This window comes from Neofelis nebulosa, chromosome 5 (genome assembly GCF_028018385.1).
Source record: "Neofelis nebulosa isolate mNeoNeb1 chromosome 5, mNeoNeb1.pri, whole genome shotgun sequence".
Classification (NCBI taxonomy): domain Eukaryota; kingdom Metazoa; phylum Chordata; class Mammalia; order Carnivora; family Felidae; genus Neofelis; species Neofelis nebulosa.
The window spans coordinates 23,749,306-23,757,781 of record NC_080786.1 but is presented as its reverse complement, the minus strand read 5'-3'; positions in this window follow the sequence as shown (position 1 = coordinate 23,757,781).

The window sequence follows — 8,476 nt, the reverse complement described above, 5'->3', positions numbered from 1 at the left end:
GCACTGCGTGGCTCAGTTAGTTAAGCACGCCGACTCTTGATCTTGGCTGGGGTCATGATCTCATGGTTTGTGGGGGGTCGATCCCCCTGACAGGCTCTGCACTGGCAGTGTGGAGTCTGCTTGAGATTCTATCTCTCTCTGCCCCTCGTCTGTTATCTCTCTCACTTTCTCTCAAAATAAATAAATAAACTTAAAAAAAAAAGAGAAAGATGTTGGGCATTTGGAAGACGGCAAAAATATATTTACTTTTGTAGAATGCTCACAGAATGAATATCAGAGAAATTTCACAATATAAGGAATCACTGTGTCAGGGGAGCTATTGATTTCAAGTGACCAAGGTCTGTCTGAATGATCAGAACCACCTAAAGTGAAATTTCAGGTCACCTGGTGTGATTAGGAATGGAAGATTTGGGGCATCTGTCATATAGACATATCACCATTTTTTCCCCCTGGAGTAAGAATTCTTTGAAAATGGGGACTAGGTCTTCATTTTCATTTCTGTTGACAATGGAACTCTTTATGCACAGGCATCTTGTAACCTTGTAGAACAGTCTTGGTAGCAGACAGGGACCTGAAGCTATGTTTGTCCCTTCCTTCCTTCCTTCCTTCCTTCCTTCCTTCCTTCCTTCCTTCCTTCCTTCCTTCCTTCCTTCCTTCCTTTCTTCCTTCCTTCCTTCCTTCCTTCCTTCCTTCCTTCCTTCCTTCCTTCTTTTTTATTTGTTCTTTACTTAGCACTGTACTAAGTATAACTGGTACCTGGTAAGTACTTACTTGCACAATAGAATAAAATATTTTTAAAATAAACTACAGAGAATGATACTTTAACTATTACCATATCACCATGTAGAACGAACATATTTCAATGACCTGTTACCTTTGCTTAGGATCTTTTCCATTACTCATGAAAAAACAAAGGCAATACAGGTTCAGCTGAGTCTTTTTTTTTTTTTATGTATTATGACACTGTTATCTTCCTTAATCTCAGACTCAGCCACAATCATGTATACTATGTTTATTCTTCACATACATTAATTATATTTAAATCAGACAATATAAATTTATCATTTGATATAGTATTTTGCATATATATGAATCTGAAGTTTGTATTTTCTACTCCACAACATGTTTTTCATAGATTAGCCAAATTTGTACATATTATGCAGATTCTTGTATTTTTAACTGCTGTTTAGTAGTTCATTAAATACATATACATAACTTATTTAGCTCATAGTTTATTGATGGACATCTTAGATTATTTCTTTTTTAGTTTTAGAAACAATAATGCAATGAACTTTTTGTTCTCCACATTTGCAATTTATTTCAAGAGTATACACTTAGGGGGAGTCTGGGTGGCTCAGTGGGTTAAGTATCCGACTATTGATCTCTACTCCTGTTGTGTCTCATTGTTGTAGGATTGAGCCCATTGTTGTAGGATTGAGCCCATCCCTGCTTGGGATTCTCTCTCTCCCCCTTGCTGACCATCCCCTGTGCTCTTGTGTGCACTTGCATGTTTCCTTTCAAAATAAATAAACTTAAAAAAAAAAAAGAATATACACTTAGAAATGGAATTTTAAGATTGCAGATAGTCATTGCTAGACTAATCTCCAAAATGGTTCAATAGATTTATACATGCATCAGTGATTTAGGATCCTTTGTACTTTTCCAATATCTGATCAACACCTGATAAAGTTAGACTTAAAAATTCTGCCAGCAGATGGGTAAAGTGGATGCTTCGTTTTAGTGAGAATAAATAATATGTCCTCCTACTTTTATTAACCATTTATATTTCTTCTCATGAGTTTCTTGTTGATGTTCTCTGCCCATTTTTCAATCGAATTGTTTGTTTTTTCTTATTGATTTAGAGAAGTGTTTTTGTATATTTTAAATGCTAATTCTTCCCTATCTATTTAGATTGTGTGTGTGTGTTTGTAAGTGTGTTTAACAGCCCATTGTTTTTCTTTTGTTTGTTTTGTATATAGTCACTTACTGAACATTATTTAACAACTTTTAATATAGTTAAATGTATGAACTTTTCCCTCTATGATTTATGTATTTTTCATTTTGCTTAAGAAATACCCTCCAAATAAAACACTCTAACTAAATCCTCCCATATACTCTTCTAAATGTTGATGTGTTATTTTTCACACCCAGGTCTTCATTCTATCTATAATTTGCGGTTTACCTCTTAAAATTTATACACAGGCCTATTGACTTCAATGCACACTTCAACAACTGGACGGATCAGTCAGAATTGTATCTGGTATGAATTAAAGGCTGCATTTGAAACCAGATTTACCTCTCACCCTTAGCTCTTAGGAAAAAGAAAAATTTAGGGGCTAAATAATCATCAAAAAGGAGGGCGTGACATAGACTGAGAGGTCACAGAATCTTTCACTGAGGATATAATGTGGCATTGATCTCTGAAGAGTGAGTAGGAGAAAAGGCTGAGGCACGTGCAAAGACCCCAAGGCAAGTAGGAACATGCCCTTTGGAGGAACTGAGAGGAGGCAAACATTATCAGGTGTTGACCAGGTCATGAAAAAGGCAAGTGTGGTTAAAGCAGGAGGTTAAGGGGAATGCAGTAAAGGTGGTCCTGTAAAGTTAGACCTGCCCATATTTTGCAGCCTTTGTATTTATGCCATGTTAGAGACTGGCATTTTTCCCTCAGAGAAATGAAACACTCAAATAGCTTTCAGTAAGAAAGTAGACAGATCAGATTCCATTTGCATAAAATGGCCCTGGCTTCTAGGGTAGAAGGGGGTAAAGGACTATATGGGGTGATCAAGGAGGAAGCTATGCCAGGTGAAATGCTGAAGAAGCATAGACTAGGACTGTGGTGGTGGGGATGGAGAAGAGAAAGACCATAGTAGTGGTTAGAAAATTTGTGGATGACGAAGAAGCATGTTTATGGCCTGTGCAGCTATCTAGATGGAGATGTCATTGACTGAGATCAGAAATAGAAAACAGGTTAAGGATGAGGGAACAGACCATGAGTTTGGCCACAGACATGTTGAGCGTGAGTGTCTTTGAGACATTGCAGTGGAAGACATCCGGGCCAGAGAGATAAGTCACAGGTATGTAGAGAGTAACTAAAGCCAGGGGTATCAGTGGATCCCCTAGGAAGAAAATTGATAGTAAGAAGGCAAGTGGCTCCAGGAACAAGTCTTGAGAACCTCTAAAACTTCAATTTGGACAGAAGAAGATTAGAAGACATTATTGAGGAGTGTTTCCATAGCTAGGGAGAAAATCAGGAGAGCAAGTTGTCGTGGAATTCAGGGGCACTGATGCTTCCAACGGTCCACATCATTGACTACTACTGAGGGCTCAAGGAAAATGAGGAGAGAAATGACCTATGGATTCAGTGACATGGAAGTCAGTGTCAACTTTATTGAGTTTGGTGTAGGACTGAGCGGTGGAAAGTATGGGGCAAGAAAAGTCATGGGAAGACCCTTCCTAGTAGTTCGTTTCTGTGGGTCCACCTCTGAAAATTCAAGAGAAATCTTGAGATAACCTCCAGGACTACTTGGCCTACTACCATCCTCCTCTTAAGTTTGGAGGGACAAGCTTTTTATGGGATTTTAAATATGGCATATAGTGTATATGGGAAGAATGGCTGGGAAAACTTGAGCAGAAGGCAAGAGTCAGAACATTCACCCTCGTGGATCTGATCTCTTGGTAACACCTAGAATTTTTGTCTTTTCCTGTACCTACCCAAGCTGAGGGTGAGTAAGTGTCCGAACGAACGGCTGAGCAATTTTTCCATTAATCTCTCTCCTTCGTAATTTAGGAGCTACAAATCCTCATATTTTGGGTTGCCTCTCTTGTGAACTCTTTGAGATCTCAGAGTTACTCTGAGTTCTATCTTATTCCCACACAATACTTAAAAGGAAGGTAAAACCATCGTCCTGATAATGTTAACGTATGATTCCTGTGTTTTTCTTTCTTGCCAAAGCTCTAATTTTATACCGGAGTAACGTGTTTCTACTTTACTTCTTTCAGCTCTTCTCTCATTGCACGGACATAAATTCTTACCAAAACTTTTGCTTTTCCCACTCTTGAGACGGTTCTGTACTTCTCTTAGAACAGCGGTTTTCAATGATTCCTCTTTATATTTCACATAGGCAGCGTTATATTTTCTCATGTTTCCTGTGATTTAACGAAGTTTCCCAAATGTTGTCAATTCTTTCCCTGGACAAATGGCCACTACTAAGAATAGTGGCAGTGAGGTGCAATAAGTGGTCTCTATTTACTAGGTGGACTTTTAAAAATGTTTTAATAAATGACTTGAGAATGCTCCATGAAGAAAAACCCACTAACAAGGAAGATCGCTTTTATTTAAATGTCTTGTGAAAACATGCGTGTGTCGTTTCTTCTCTGGACTTTCTCCCTTGCGCTGGTGACCTCGTCAGTCACATGTCACCAAATGGGAGAAATTAAATCTGCACCTTGGTGGCAATACTAGTTCTCGCACATTGACTGACAGCTCCTTTGTCCTTTGGCTGTCCTTTGGCTGATGGGAGGTCCTATTAAGCCATCAAAGCCCGCAACTAGCATGTGGGCAGGTCGAAGAGGAAAGAATAAAACAGAGCTCTTTTTTTGTAAAGATTTCCTTTCCTTGTTACTTTATCCTTTTTCATTCATGAGAAATGGTATGCCTCATCAAAGGGAACGCTAAATATAAGAGAAGAGAGTTGAATACAATGAGTCACTGGGAGATCAAGTCTCTCTATTTGAGGATGTTGATCTCTTTTAAGGCTCTTCGAGCGCACGTTTCTGTTTGTTGCTAGAATGGTGATCACGGACAATGCAGCTTCTGTTTTATTTGCACTTGGTTGTACTTTTCTAGAGAATAGATTGGCATCCAGTAGTCTCTTAAGTTCACGTAGAAACTAAACAAAGCAGAGAAAAGGGAACAGAGATCTGTGGTTGAAGGCCTCATTGGGGGAGCAGAGCACTAAGCACAGTGGCCCTGCAGTATCCTGATGGAGGGTGAGTCCCTCTCCCCCTTCTCCAGTTCTGAGGCCTCCCATTCCGGATTCTGTCTCTGGACTGTAGACTGGGAATGGTGATAACACCTACTTCATACACTGGTTAATCTCAACGGTAGACACCACAGCAGCACTACAGAAGCATTTCGTTAAATAGCACGCTGCCCTATCTGTCGCTAAGACTGTACTAATAGCTAATGCCTTACTGGCAAATTTCCTTGAGCCGTGTGTTTTACGTGCTTTACATTATTTTCATTTCATCTTTCCAGCAATTCATAGGGAAGGTATGATAATATAGTACCCTCATTGTACAGGTGAGAAAATCGAGGCGTTGAGGCAGTAACTCTGTGTCACTAGGTGGAGGTTGATAGGGCTGGAAAGGGGCAGAGCCTTGAACCCTGTGCTCCTAACCACTACACCGCGCTAGTCCCTGCCAGGAACCTGGCAGGGAGCCCTCCTTTCCACCCTGCAGTGTGCCTTTACTCTCAAAAGCCTCCCACACAAGGACGAGCACTTGAACCAGACAATTCAGCTTTGTGTGCCCTACTTCTGGAACCAAGGGGATTGACTCTAAGTGTTAAGCCTTATTTAACTTGGACTTGAGCCCTGTTTCCACTGCCTACGGACTCTGTGACCTTGGGAAGGTTATTTATCACCATAACTTAGTCTCTCTCTTTTGAATGATGATTATAGATTTTACTTCCGAGGGTGGCTCCGAGGACTGGCTAAGATGAGTGTTAATAATATTTCACAAATAATGTGTTTCATGCTGGTCAGTGAAATTTGGGTGGGGTTTGGGTAAGGGTTATCTGAATAGAACATTTCGTTAGGGATGGTCATGCATGTGTTAAATGAACTATGTCACTATCATAGGAGAACCAGCTCTTCTAATCTATCCTGCTCCGTCAGCATCCTACAAGTTCAGGCCTAGAGCCTGAAATAAGAAATTATTTGCACTTAGTGTTTTCGAGTAATTGGCCATCACAACTAACAAGAGGGTTTGTTGGAAACGCCAATAGTGATAGACTGACTTTGAAAAAAAAAAAAAAAAGGAGGGGGGATTTATTGACCAGAGAAAAAACAAGCCAAAGCCTTGGCTAATTTGTGTAATCAGCTTTATCAATTTGCATAAATTGTGCATCAGGCTATATTCCTCTTGGGCATAATAAGCCCAAATTTAGTTTTTCTAATTTTAAAGTCATCAGTTGCTTTTTTTTTTTTTTTTTGGCTTCTTCTGTTCCTTTCTGGGACTCGTGTGGGTCACACCTCCATGCATCTGTCAGGTGGTCTTATGTGTCCCTAATTCTCAGAGCCCCCGTAAGTGCCTTGCTGTAGCATCTAGTGCTTATTTTCCAAAATTGGTCCAGCCTTGACCCTCCGTCCTCTCTACTATTTCATGTCTTTTTGTCTATACCGTACCCGCCCCTCTTTTTGTTATATCTTTTGTTCAGATCAAAATCTTCCAAATATTTTTAAATGAATCCCTTCCATTTGCTGTGCTCTCCTACTGTATCCTTTCAAATGACTCTGCCAAGTTCTAGATTTTTCCCTAACAGGCCTTCTGCCCCAGTTTCCACCCATTGCTTCCTCTCATTACTTCTTTCTCAACACTCATTATTTCTTCTAGGGAACTCTAAATAGTTCTAAAGGGTCTCAGAACGTTTTGACTCTACTTTGAGGTTATAAAATGAACTGTGATGATTTTAGGGCTCTAACACAGCTTGCCCCACCCCCTCTTCTCCCAACCTCCTGCTACTCCCCCAGTTCAGCTTGTCTCTGTTCTTTTCCTGGCCTGTTTTTGGGCTATCCTTCCTGGTCTCCTGCTTTCAGTCTTGACACGTGTCAATTCTTCTTCCACCTTGCCACCAGAGTCTGAGCTTGGCTATGATTAAATCTATCTAATCAAAAGAGGTGATCATAGAACTCGTTCACCAACTTTAGTAATTAGAGAACTAATGAACCTCCTTGAAACCAGCAAGTGTTCAAGAATACACATGAGAAAATACTATTTTATATAGCATGTAGATAGCATACCAAGGGTTATACAAGTTGAGAACACGAATGACTTTAAGAAGGGTTTAAACTTAACAGACAATATTTTAGGCACATTTTCCCTACCCTTTGGAGGGTGAGATCATACAGGCCCGTGCCACAGACTGTCATCAAGGACAAAACCCTGGACTTGTGGACAACTGGTATGACCCAAACATCATTTCTTATGATTTTATGATGCTGTCCAGAGGGCTGAACTGCTGACATCAAATCTTTATCTCAGAGATGCAAATGTAAACCTAATGTCCTTTTTAAAAACAACAGCTAGTTATGGCACTAGAGATGTTTCAGCCCGAGGCTTTACAAACACTTTTGTAATATCATTAGCCTGAAGATTGCCCCTGCCTCTATTTCATAACACCAACGTTTGCAAATCTGGGCATTTGCAATTCTTTCTTTTTCTTTCAATGTCACTGGAACTCAAGCATCTTCTTTAAGAGAATAACCTTTGCTTTCTGCCCTCAAACCCATGGAGGATGACAGGCGAGAGGAATGCTGAACTTCTTGCATGCCCATGGCCTCAGTCATGGCCAGCCTGCTTGCATTTCCTTTGGGCTCTGGCTCTATTGGCCGATCATTTTCATGGCTGGGTTTAAAGAGCATGTGCCTAATTTAGAGCTGCTGTCACAGGCCAGGGAACAAGCCACCTGGAAAATGCCTTGGGCTTTGACTGATTCCACTAACTTGAAGCCTAGGCCAAGTTCCCCTCAAGTTGTGCTGAGGTTTGTAAACCTTTTGGCAATGCTGGGCTAGGACTGGACCAGGTAATCAGCGTTTCATGGTCCTCAGCTAGGTGTGAAATTTTAATCAAAGCGATTTTATTTTTGCAAAAACATAATGCACCATGAGAAATGTCACATAGAATTAAACTTTGGATTCACTGAGGTTCAAGATGAATCAGATGGTTTCTTGCAAAATGGCAAATCCTGTCCTCTTTGGAGGGGAAGGGGTGTTAAAAATACATGGAAGCAGGGTAGTTCTGGTACCCCCTTTGTCTTATGGGGAAATATTACAATAACTTTTAGTCCTTCACACTTTGGAACTGGATAATTACTTTCCACTTAATTACAAGATGGCACAGAAAACACATAAGCTTTAGCCCAAAAATACACTCTCTGTATCCAGTCGATATTGTAGAAATGATTTGCTGTTATATTCAATATGGTCTCCAGACACACAACAGACTCCCACAGTTCATCCAGAATGGTTTCAACAAGCCTTATATCTGACAAATAAATACGAGACACGGAAGACATTGGGACATCAGGCTAAAATGAGAACAGGCTCTTACCCAGAAATACAAAGCCAGAGCCTGCTCCTTTACAAAGGGAATATAACGCACAGGAAGGAGGTAGGGCTGTCTGCTAGTGTGAAGAACGGATGAGAAAGATCTCTGTGGCTTGGGGCACCAAACTCACTGGAGCTTGTCCAGAGAG